The sequence below is a fragment of the Peromyscus leucopus genome, chromosome 1 (assembly GCF_004664715.2).
Source record: "Peromyscus leucopus breed LL Stock chromosome 1, UCI_PerLeu_2.1, whole genome shotgun sequence".
Classification (NCBI taxonomy): domain Eukaryota; kingdom Metazoa; phylum Chordata; class Mammalia; order Rodentia; family Cricetidae; genus Peromyscus; species Peromyscus leucopus.
Genome location: NC_051063.1, coordinates 102,795,809 through 102,801,143, shown reverse-complemented (window position 1 = coordinate 102,801,143; position 5,335 = coordinate 102,795,809).

The following is a 5,335-nucleotide window of genomic DNA, read 5'->3' as shown; positions in this document are numbered from 1 at the left end:
GCAGACAGCAGGGAGAGAGAAACTCTGAGCTTGGACACACTAGTGACACACTTCCTCCAACAAGGTCACACCTCCGAATCCTTTCCAATAGTGCCACTCCCCGGTGACCAAGTATTGGCATTATGACCCTATGGGGGCCATTCTCATTCAGACCAGCACAACTGGGATGTCACTCATCCAAGTTCTAGCCAGGCCTGTGTAAGCTTAGCTTCAGAGATCACGCAAGTTCAGGGTGATGCGGCCACAGATGAGACAGAAACATCCGATTCCACTTAGCTTCTAACTATAAATGGGCAATGAGAGAAGATACATTGTAGCAACAGGAAGGCTCACCATGGAGGTGACACTCAGAGCCCAGGAGATCTTGCCTTGAGGGCTGAGAGTGCAGGGCGGGGTCCACAGTGTACACTCTACAAGGTCCTCCTTGCAGCCCACGTCCTCTGGGCAGGATTCTCCCAGCCTGCCACAGTCCTGCCATCTTCTCCTGCACCTCCTCCTAGCAGACTCCTCCCCTGACCTCAGTCTCTGCGGGGTCAGGCCCCTGGTGGTGGTGTGGGAGACGCTAATTTCATTACTGTTTGCTGCACACCAGACACTATGTGCGATGGCAGTTATTGGTTGTCAACTTGGCTACATCTGGAATGAACCCAAACCAAGCAACTGGATACATCTGTGAGGGATTTTTCTGAATTAAATTGTTTGAAGTGGGAAAACCCACCTTTAATCCAGATCTTTTGAGGTGGGGAAGATCCACCTTTAATCTGAGCCACACTTTCTGGTAGTGGGCTGTATAAAGGATATGGAAAAAGGAAGTTTTTATTTATTTGTTTTGTTTTGTTTTGTTTTTTGCCTACTTGCCCTCACTCTCAGTGACAAGTTCATCCTTAACTGGCGTTAGAGCCAACCTCAGGATTCCAGTGCATACCAAAGACCAGTTGAGACAACCAGATTCATGGACAAAACAACTACTAGATTCTTGGACTTTCCATTGGGAGACAGCCATTATTGGACTAGCTGGACCACAGCCTGTAAGGCACCCTAATAATCTCCTAAATAGACATAGAATGAATATATGAGAACACTATATATTCCAATACTATATATTTTAACTCCTCATTAAAATGAACCAGCTTACAGAGGAGAAAGCCAAGGCACAGAGAGGTTAAGTAACTAACTCCCCCTGCCATTCAGCTGACCAGTAACTGAGCAAAGCTGTGCCTAGCCATCAACATCAGGCACCAGAATTCACTATCAGTCATTAAACTGAAGACATCATGTTCACAAGGAGTCGCCTCCCAACATTGCTGTGACAGCACTGGGGGCCAGAGAAGTTTTAGTTCTCCCACAAGGGCACATATGGGGGTGTGTAGTCCTCAGTTAGAATGAGTGCCTCACCCCAGACCCCTTCCTAATCACCAGCCACCTCACCTGCCTTTCCTCTTCTTTCAGGAATCTGCCTTGCCTAGTATTCTCTCTCTCTCTCTCTCTCTCTCTCTCTCTCTCTCTCTCTCTCTCTCTCTCTCTCTCTCTGCCTCCTACTCTCCCATAGCTTGACTTTCAAAATCCCCCCTGTGTCCACTTTTCCACCAAACAGTAGACAAGGTTCAAAGCACTTTCTCTGGCCATTTCTCAGCTCCTAAGCCAGCAAGCAGTCAGTGGCCGCCAGGAAAGAGAAAACCCAGCTGTACGGTCTTGAGGTACGAGGAGGCAGGCTCCTGCCCTGAGACTTTCCTAGCATTCATTCTACAATGATGCTCCTAGTCACACTATTCTCTCGGTGTGCTAGAATTCCAACTAAAACTAGTGCTGCAGGTGGGGGAGATGGCCCAGCAGTTAAGAGCACTGGCTGTGCCAGGTGGCGGTGGCACACGCCTTTAGTCCCAGATCTCTGTGAGTTCGAGGCCAGCCTGGTCTACAGAGCGAGATCCAGGACAAAACTACACAAAGAAACCCTGTCTCAAAAAAAAAAAAAAAAAAAAAAAAAAAAAAAAAAAAAAAAAAAAAAAAAAGCACTGGCTGCTTTTCCAGAGGACCTGGGTTTGATTTCTGGTACCCACAGGGTAGATCCACAGCCATCTGTAGCTCCAGTTCTAGGAAATCTGAGGTCCTCTTCTGTCCTCCAGTGGTACTAGGACACAGGTCTGCACTGAAACCACACTCTGCTCTAGACACTTCAGTAAGGTGACCTGAGCAATCCAAGAAACACAGGTTCTGTAGGACACAGCAGAGACGCCCTGCTTAGTGCAGGAACATCAAAGATGGCGTGGGAAAGCCAGCAAGGTCCAAGGTCTGTCCGTGAGTAAATAACACAAGGTTAGGGTACTGGGACAAGCAGGGGGACGGGGTGAACTTTTCATCCAGGAAGAACATCTCCGAGCAAAACAATTAGTGTGTGGATGAGGCTATGAAGAAAAGCAAGATAAACGGAGGTGGGCTGGAGCACTGGCACCCGGGACCTAATGAGTCAGGGTGAGAACTTGAGTTTGATCCTGGAAAGCCACAGGAGGACAGAAGAGAACACTGGCCCGTCCGTTCTAACTCCTTGAGCCTCTCAGATATGGAGATATGTCCAAGTGCGTCCTGCACCACACACACCCGTGGGAACCTGTTGAAGCAGTTGAACTGTCAGGTCAAAATCCCTACAATCTAAAATGTAACGAGAAACACAGAAAAGAACAAGTGTTCATGAGGATGGGGAGGAACTGGAGGCCCCAGGAACTAATGGTGGGGATGTAAACGGCACAGCAGTTCCTGCAGGGACTAGAGAGATGGCTCAGTGGTCATGAGCACTGGCTGCTCTTGCAGAGGACCCAACTTTGGTTCCCAGACTGACATAGTGGTCCACAACCATCTGTAACTCCAGTACCAGGAGATCTGATGCCTTCTTCTGGCCTCCCAGGGCACCAACCATGCACATGGTGCACAGACATACATCCAGAAAAAAAAACATTCATACTCTTAAAAAAAATAAAATAAATACATGTTTTTAAAATTTAAGCAAAAACACTGTGGAATTACCATGTGACTCAGCAATTCTACTTCTGGGTATGTACTACAAAGCCGCTGTGGATGGTGGCTCACAGCTGTAATCCCAGCACAGAGGAGGATGAGGCAGGAAGATTGCAGTGAGTTCCAGGCAAGCCTGGGTTCAAATAGCCCACCACTTCAAAAACACAAAAACAGCAAGGAAGGATCCAATGCCCTCTTCTGGACCCCACAGGCACTTACACTCACACTTGCACATCCCACACAGACGTGCATGTAATGCACATAAACTCACACAGGCACACAATACATGCACATAAAAATAATTAAGTATTTAAAATAAAATAAAACAAAAAGCTTGAAAGTTTTCTTGGGATTAAAGTACTTGGGAGGCAGAGGCAGGTAGAGCTCTGTGAGTTCATGGCCAGCCAGCACAACCTAGTGAGACTATGATTTAAATACAAACAAAATGTGAGTTGGAGAGATGGCACAGATGTCATACACATAAGTATATGTAGGCAAAACATTTGCACATAAAATAAAATTAATAAATCACCAGGGCAGTGGTGGTGTACCCCTTTAATTCCACCACTCAGGAGGCAGAGGCAGGTGGATCTCTGTGAGTTCAAGGCTAGCCTGGTCCATAGAGCATTCCAGGACAGCCAAGGCTACACAAAGAAACCCTGTCTCAAAAAACTAAAATATAAATAAATAAATTTTTACTGGTTTATTTTTATTTTATGTGCATTGGTGCTTTGCCTGCATTTATGTCTCTGTGAGGGTGTTGGATCTTCTGAAACTGGAGTTACAGACAGTTGTGAGTTGCCATGTGGGTGCTGGGAATGGAAGCTGGATCCTTTGGAAGAACAGCCAGTGCTCCTAATGGCTGAACCATCTCTCTCCCCAGACCCAAAATAAAATAAATTAATAAATCTTTAAAGAGAGAGAAGCAGAGCATCCCAAAAGTTATATATCTATGTGCCCACATTCATATCAGCATTACTCACAGCAGCTAAAACATGAAGCTACATATCCATGAATGAATACATTTTTTAAAAGAGTGTGCATAATTACAATAGAACAGTAGTCAACCTTAAAGGAAGCAAATTCTGAAAAATGCCACACGCAGATGAATCTTGAGAACATTCTGCTCAATAAAATAAGCCTGGCACAATAAGGTAAATAGTGTATGATTCCATTTTATAAGATATTCAGAGTATTCGAAATTACAGAGATGATGCTAGGGGGTGTAGGGTCAGGGCTAAAGTGTTTGCCCGGTGTTCCTAATGCCCTGGATTAGATCCCCAGAACCTCCCACGAAACCGAGTGTGGTAGGGCATGCGTGTAGTGCCTAGTACAGAGCAAGGCTCAGGAGAATCAGACATTCAAGATCATCCTTATCTACACAGGGAGTTCAAGGCCACCTGGGATACATGAGACCCTATCTCAAAAAAATTACGCAGACTGACAGACATTAGAAGGGTAGTTACCAGAAGATGAGGTGATGGTTATTGCTTCATATATGGAGTTTGTATTTTACAAGATGAAGAGTTATGGAAATAAACATGGTAGTGACATTGTACTGTCCAACATAATGAATAAATTAACAACACTGAATTATACAATTAAAATTAGTTATGATGGTAAAATTTGTGTTTATGCATACAACCAACCAAAAATTGGGGGGGAAATGGTTTGTGAAAACACCCCCAAAACTCTTGACATAGAGTACTTACAGGAACCGAGGTGTGTGTCAAGCAAAGAATGAGTAGGCTGGGAAAGGGACGACCTGAGGGCTGTGGTCCCCACTGCGCTGGTAAACATAGGGGAAGAGGAATTCCAAGAGTGTTCCTTTTAATCCCAGAGGACTTTAGTAACAAGGACATGGCCCTCTTCTGGTTTTTCCTTGGGTCTCAGACTCCCCATCAGCAAGACCTAGTGTAGAAACCTGGAGACGTGGGGCTGGGAACTAAGGAGGAGAGGCTCAATTCATTCTTCAGGAGAGCCAGAGAGGCAGAAGGGGGTTTCTGCTCATCCTCCAGGTAAAGATGCTGAATGTGTTACATTACCCCACAACTTGGAGAGCTGGCGAAAATCCATAGAGGGTCATTCTCCCTGGTTTTCCAGAAGAAAAGAGCCTCTGAAGGGAAGAGAGAAGCTGAAGGCCAGAAAGGGGGTCATTACCATATTCCTAAAGCTTAGCATCTAACACACACACACACACACACACACACACACACACACACACACACACACACACACACACACACGGGTGCAGAGGGCACAAGCTATTGGGAAGGACAAGGGAGGTGAGGAAACAGGGAGAGGGAGGGAGTGGGCCGGACTCAGC